This window comes from Microtus ochrogaster, chromosome X, assembly GCF_000317375.1.
Source record: "Microtus ochrogaster isolate Prairie Vole_2 chromosome X, MicOch1.0, whole genome shotgun sequence".
Taxonomy (NCBI): domain Eukaryota; kingdom Metazoa; phylum Chordata; class Mammalia; order Rodentia; family Cricetidae; genus Microtus; species Microtus ochrogaster.
Window position 1 is genome coordinate 45,400,302 of NC_022026.1, and position 7,489 is coordinate 45,407,790.

The following is a 7,489-nucleotide window of genomic DNA, read 5'->3' on the forward strand; positions in this document are numbered from 1 at the left end:
TGTGAACACCAAAGGGAATTTGCTGGCTTTCCTGTTGAAGTTCAGCAGCTGGCTCCGTGTCCTCATTCCCAGGGTGTCAGCATGGCACAGATAAAAGAGAGGAGCCACTTTAAGTGGCAGGGCGCATAGGCCTGCTTGGTTGTGATTATGAAAGCTTCACGCAGAGAAAACATTTCTCCACCCAGAAAAACAAGTCTTCCAGGTTTACACAAAATGGTAATAAGCAAGCCTGAAAAATAATTCCACTACTTCACTTTATCCCAAACTTGGACAGACAATTGTAGAATTGGGGGGGGGAGCAGTAATTATTCAAAGTGCTTTATGTTACAACATTTTATTTAAGCATCACAACATAGCAAGGGTAAATATTTCCTTCGCCATTTTATAGACTGTGAAATTAAGCTTAAGTAGCTAAACCTCACTAGGTTAATAAGAGGTGGAACTGGGCCATGAAATCCAGCCTGTCTGGCTCTGGAGTACAGTCTCTAAACTAAGTTGTATGCTACAGTCTGAGCAGGAATCGAGCCATCCATAGCTAAGGGAGAAGGACTTAGTGAAGATGATGGATTTGGTTCCACTATATCATGTGGGGATCAAGATAAAGCAGGTGGCACTTTTAAACAACACCAAAAACATTCAAAGCAAATGACATGAGAGAAAAATCGGTGCAGACAGAGCAGTAACGCTCTTCCATACCCAAGGAATCGGAAAGCTTTTTGCTTCTCACAGGCTTAACGAGTAAGACAGACAGCATGTGAGTCTCTGAACAAGAACACTGAATGAGAAAAGACTGAGAGAAACCTCCAGTCCCATAACCTCATGAGTGAAATACTTGGAGTTAGGAGAGAAAATGTAGTCCAAATTCAGTTTACTGAGACAGAAGAGAAGATTGACGGGATCAAATTAAAATGTGAAAAAAAGCAAGATACAAAGTCCAAGCTAAAGGTAGATGGACAAGAAGACGAAGAGGCAGGAAAATGGTGGAGGCCGAGAAACTGTGCAGCGAGGGAAGTGGCAGAGTTGTGTGTAGTGGTGCTTCACAGAACCTAGCTTCTGGAGGCCAGCAGCAAGTACTCACTGGCCTGCTGGGTTTCCGTTCACTCTTCATTGAGAAGATGACGATGCCTCAAGGAAGATATCACCTTTAAGGAAAGAGAGCTAGAAGGGAGAGGAGATGACCAGCCACACAAGGAAGCTATTCTGACTTTGAAAACCCTTCAAGTTGGGGGTGTGTTTGATTAAAGGTAGAGAGAAGAATTTGGCTTTGATGTTTGACAAAGGTGTAAAGTAAGGGTTTTATTTTTTATTTTTTTTAATTTATTTATTTATTGAGGATTTCTGCCTCCTCCCCGCCACCGCCTCCCATTTCCCTCCCCCTCCCCCGATCAAGTCCCTCTCCCTCATCAGCTTGAAGAGCCATCAGGGTTCCCTGACCTGTAGGAAGTCCAAGGACCGCCCACCTCCATCCAGGTTTAGTAACTTGAGCATCCAAACTGCCCAGGCCCCCCCAAAGCCAGCAGGTGCAGTAGGAAGTAAGGGTTTTATTATGTGACCAATAAGCACTTGGAAAATGTCTATCAGGTCCATAAGGAATTTTCTAAGAAGTCAGATGCTGTCCCCCTTATTTCCCCTCCAATGAAAGAATACAATCCTTTTTTCCTATAAGAAAAATTTCATTTGGGGGGGGGGCGGTTCGTGACAGGGTTTCTCTGTGGCTTTGGAGCCTGTCCTGGAACTAGCTCTGTAGACCAGGCTGGTCTCGAACTCACAGAGATCCACCTGCCTGAGACATAATATAGCTCTCATTTTGGTAACAAATTGAGCAAAAGGTTAAGCGCTATGCCTCGAACCAAATGTTTCGGAAACAACCACACAGTACAGTATTAGGCACAAGGCTGATGCCATAGCCAACAGGAATCTTGATTCAGCTGGCATTTGCTGACTACCTGCTATGAGTGCTGTAGCAGTCTAGATATTATATACATGTACTAGCACACAAGGCAGTAAAGATTCCCATAGGTGTCGTATTATATGACGTTAGGGTATAGGGGAAAACTGTGTCATTGGTGATAAATACTACAACTTACCTTAATCAGGAGTCGGAGAAAGGAAGGAAAGAGGATGATGAAGTAGGAAGACACCCCTTTTGTCAAAAAAAAAAAAAAGGTGTCTCTGAAAAGGCGCCATGCGGGCAGAGATGTAAGAGACTGTGAGGGATGTGTGAAAGCCCCCTGAGAGAAGCCTCTTCCGGATGGAGGGAGCAGTCGTGCACAAAGCCTGTAGGCAGATCTCGAGAACACCAGAGGCCTGTGACTCCGTGTGAAACTCGGGAGAAAACCTTAGTCTTACACCAGGAGGGCCCGAAAGAAAATTCCATCTGTGGTTTTTTTTATTCCCCCTGAGGCGTGCAGCAAGACAATGGAAGCCTTCAAGTGGAGAAGTCATACGACAGGGGTTAAGACGCTCTCTGGCTGCTACCTAGCGAACACTCTGAGGAGGTGGAGCTGCAAGATTTTAGGCCTTCAATATACTAGTACCCTGTACATAATTTCCTTACTGTAAAGCTAGTGCAGTCTCATGGAGACGTTGCATTTCACGAATTTCTACATGAGTAGTAATAAAAGCTGCTCACAGTGGAAGGAGCAGTGTGATAATAATAAGTCACCTTCTGGACCGAAAGACTTAAGCAAACTGTCAATCTTTCAGGGACATTCCTTGCCTCCGTGGTTGGCTGCGAGCTTGACTCCAGGGTCCGTTTGGATCCTGATTTGTTGATGTTTACTGGCCTGGGTTAACAGGAGAGCCCATTTGTGGAAGAAGCAGGTTCATTTGTGAAAGAAAACAAATCAGAGAAAGAACGTCTGATTAAGCCTAGCCATGAAAACTGAGGCAGGTGCTCTTACTGCCTAATGGTTGGGCCCTGGTACAAAGCTTCCCCTGAAGGAGGGCTGGAGAGAAAGGAAAATCGGAAACACAAGCGGCTCCCTCCTGACCTCTCCAGACACTGTCTTTGTGGTTACACTTGCTTCTCACCAGGCTCTGCACATAAATTCTTCACCATAACATTGTGAGACCCTGGTTGTAACTAAGGAAACAGCTTCCTAATGGATCTCACGACTAATCTACAGTCCCACAACTGCCAGCATTTTGATTCCGGGCTGTTAGGAGACAGATACCTTCTCTCTGTTACGTTATAGCTTCGGTTACCTACTGACTTCATGTACCGAGTAAGTCCTCATCAGTCTGGCATGTTCCGAGACTAAGCAGGCCTGCACAAGCAAACTGGAAATGTGATGTTTGGACTGTAGCAGTTTTACGCTTTACACCTATTTAAAATGGAAAGAATTCTAGGACAGACTCCATACTGATTCTAATTTCTCTTGGATATTGCTTTGGGTTGGATTATTTTGTTGGTTTTTTTTCTTTGATGAATATTATTAACTGACTAGTTCATACCACGGACTCCAGGGCTCTACATGAAATGACTCCAGGTTAGTTTTATTGCTAATAATTTTGCTGTGCTTGCACACTCGGAGTTCACAGTGCTCCTTGGAATATCAGCTCATAGGAGACCCGCCCACTACAAATCTCCCTGCTTTTGACCAGCTGTCTGCTGAGACCTCAATGGAAACTAGATAATCAGGAGGTTCCTTCCCGAAGCTCCCTTTGCATAGGTTCCTACCTTCGGGTGGGTCTTCAATCTGCTAGAACAAAGTACATAGACTTTGAAACCCAGGTTTCCCTTACTGCTCAACTTCTTATGTACTTCCAACTGAGTCAGCTGCAGTAAGGTTGCCACACAACCAGAGCGAAACCCTCTTCTGCTTCCCCACACTGGAAACTTTAAAGAAAAGAGGGTATTTCCTTTGACACTTCATATTAAAATTGATTGAATAATGCTTCTGACAGGAACAAAATAGGGATATTAGAGATACAAAAAAAAAAAGAAAGCAATTTAGAGTTTACATGACCAGGAATGATACATACTTAGTGTATGTTTTTTGGCTGTGCATTGATCACATACAGTAAGTTCATAAGTTCTTTAGAAAAAGGATGTGCTTTCTGCTCACTCTTGCGTTTCTTTCCATACTCAGCTGCATAGCAAACCACTCCTCCAATCTCCACTTAACCAACTTGACAATTTTTTTCATCCGAGTCCTAATTTGTAAGAACACACTGTGTGTTCCCGGGAAGTTGTACTTATGAGTGTTTGAAGTTTGTGATTCTATCTTACTTGCCATGGTAACACTAATTTATTTTCGCATTCAGACTACAATGTATTGGACAGCACCAGAACAGGGGGGGGCACTAATATCAATTTATATCTAGGACCTTAGCAACCCCAAGTTTCTAAACTTTAGAGCTTCCCCCCAAATTGAGGCATTATACACAAAACGGGGCCCATGACACAGTTAGAAAGGAAAAGTGACGTGATCTCATTTACATTTGAGAGAAATCACTTTGACTGCTCTTCCAAGAATGCATTCCACGTAAGGCAAGACTATACACAGAAATCATCAAGAATACATTTATTCAAGCAAGAAATGATAGGGTAGCCAGTTGGTGGTGGTGCATACCTTTGATCCCAGCACCCAGGAGGCAGAGGCAGGCAGATCTCTGTGAGTTCGAGGTCAGCCTGCTCTATAAAGCAAATTCCAAGACAGCCAGGGATACCAGAGAAACCCTGTCTCAAAAAACAAAAACAAAAAGCAAAAATAAAAAAAGAGATGATACGGGCTTGGTGGTGGTAATATTGGTAAGGCATGGTTAGATTCTGAATGCATTTTCTATATTTAAAACAAAAAGTCTCATAAATTGAAGGATCATACCAGTTTTTAGAGATCAAAGAAACGAAAGGGTCAAAGTTGAGGTCAATTTTAATAAACAGGTTTGGAGGGAAGATTAAGAGGCCAATGGCATTTAAGAGATTGAAAATGCTGAGAAGACAAATCTGAAGGTTGGCAGAAAGGGCAGGGAAGGAAATGTAAATCTGATAATTACCAACTAGAGACAGCTGATTAAACATATCTTGTCAATTAAAATCAAGTGGTCCCAGTGTACTGAAAATTATTACTTAGTCCAGTCTTAAGAGAAATAAGAGCCAGGCAATGGTGGTGTCCACCTTTAATCCCAGCACTCAGTAAGCAAAAGCAGAATCTCTGAGTTCAAGGCCAGCCTGGTCTGTGTGGCAGCCTGGGCTCCACGTATCTCAAAATAACAACAAAAAAGATAGACCAATAAGTAAAAAGTTATGGCAACAGCCCTCCCTCCCTAGAAGAGTCGCCTGTGAAATAAACGTGGTGATTGGAGGTGGCACAGCTCAGAAGGAAAGGGATCCTGGCAGTTCCGAGCCCGGGTATATTGAGGGTTACAGCTCGGGTGGAAGAGGGCTCTGACAGTCGGGAGCCAGGGAATAGCACAGACCACAGTAAGGATAGCAGTTTACAGCACTGCTCTAGGGAAGGTTACCCCAGTGTGACAACGCTGCTCTGGCAGAAGAGGGCTTCCCCAAGCCAAGTTGTTACAACTCAGCTCTGGCACTCCAGAGTGTAGCAATTCTGCTCTGCTAGGGGAAGGCTTCCCCAGTGAAAGCGTAACAGCCCAGCTCTGCTCGGTCTCTTTCTCCTGCCCTGCTCTGCTCGGTCTCTTTCTCCTATCCTGCTCTGCTCGGTCTCTTTCTCCTGCGAAAGAAGGTCTTCATCCAAACCTCCTAGTTCAAGAGATTTATTGGGAGGGAAGAATCCAGGAGAATGGCTGTCTCTGCCAGCGTGGAAGAAGAACAGCCACAAACTGAACAGGCACGGGGTTTATATAAGGCTTCTTAGGGGCAGAGTTCTCCCAAGGAGAAGCGGGATTGGCTAGTTTAATTGGTCAGGGCAGAGATGGCTGATTTTCAAAGCCAAACTGTGTTTCTTTCACTGGCCTTTTGAAGTTTTTTGGCTCTAGTTTTTGGGACTAGGGCATATTTCTTTCATTGACTCCGATTCTAGGGACACAGAGTCAGGATGCATTTCTTTGGGTCTTGGTTCAGGGATAAAGCATTTCTTTCACTGGCTCGGGTCTCAGAACCAGGGTGTGTTTCTTTCACTTGCTCTGGTTTCAGCAGGGTGGGTTTCTTGGTCTTTTACCCCCAATGATGATGCAGGAGAACTGTAGCATCTTGACCAGAATAGCAATTGTCTTCACTAGTTTTCAACCACATTAGAACTGTCTCAGGAGCACAGGGATACTGAGTTGATGTAAGATGCATATCTGGGAATGGCATCTAATATAAAAGATCATCGGTGTTAAGCAACTTAGACCCGATACAAAGGAAAGTGTCAACATTGGTGGGCATTCAAAAGACAGCAGAAGACTCATTTTAGAGCCAGAGTCCATCTCTCAGCTCAAGTTTAAAGGTGACTCAAAACTTTTCCATGTTGGCCAATGCTTCCTAATTGTCTCTAAATATCGTTGAAAAGCCTTCGCTTTTGTTGGCTTCTATCCCAGTCTAAGAGTCATGCTTTCTGCTCCAGCAGAAAATGTTCACTGGTAGTTGTCTTCTTGACAGACTGTGCCTGGAGACCTCATTGTACTCATCCTCATTCATCAAAGGGATTTGTCTGGTTTAGGTCACCGGTGGGTCTTAGTCAAGGCCAGTTACTACTTTTCTCCCCCATCTCCATTCATTCAGAGTCTCTCTTAGCAAAGTGTAAGATGACCCCTCCTAAAGCTCCTAGTAATCCCATGTTTCTCCCATTCAGGTACTAAACCGGCTTAGCATCTGAGATCAAATAAAAGCCAGTGTGAGATTCAGGGTGAATAGCCGTAGATCAGATGAAAGCCCTTAAAAGCCAATGAAACAATATGCAGTGTGGTGCTTTAAACCTCACTGTCAACTTGACTAGGTTGGAAATCACCTAAGAGACACAAGGTTTGACTGTGGAGCGAAGACCTACAATGACCACAAGCAACGTCATCATGTGGATTGGCACCTCAAACTTAATAAAAGAAAGATGGGACCTAGGTCCCCTCATTCATCTCTTTCTACTTCTGGACTGTGAATGCAGTGTGACCAGCTGGAGTTCGAGGCCAGCAAATCACAACAGTGGATATAGTAGAGATTTATAGCAACCTTAAAAAGTGGAAATTCTTCTCATACAAGATGAGGTTTGGAGCTACATTGAATTAATATGCTACATGACATGAAAGAAAAAAAGATATTATTCTAAGCCAGACATTGGGCTAGATGGCTGATATGTGTTGTTATTTGTAGGCCTGTATTTTATACAAGAGATTTGTAGCCAGGTTCTTTGGCCACGCTTGGCTTCCAGGGCAGTGCTGTCCTGCCAGACAAGCTATAGCTTCCTAACAAAGGCCTCGGGATATATTGTTCCCTCTCTTTTGTTATTATGTAGATCGCCTGGGGAGAGGTGTGGATTTTAAGCTGGTGACTGAGTTGCAGGTGTGGTGGTACTCCCATGTCCCCTGAAAAGATAATATTAATGAG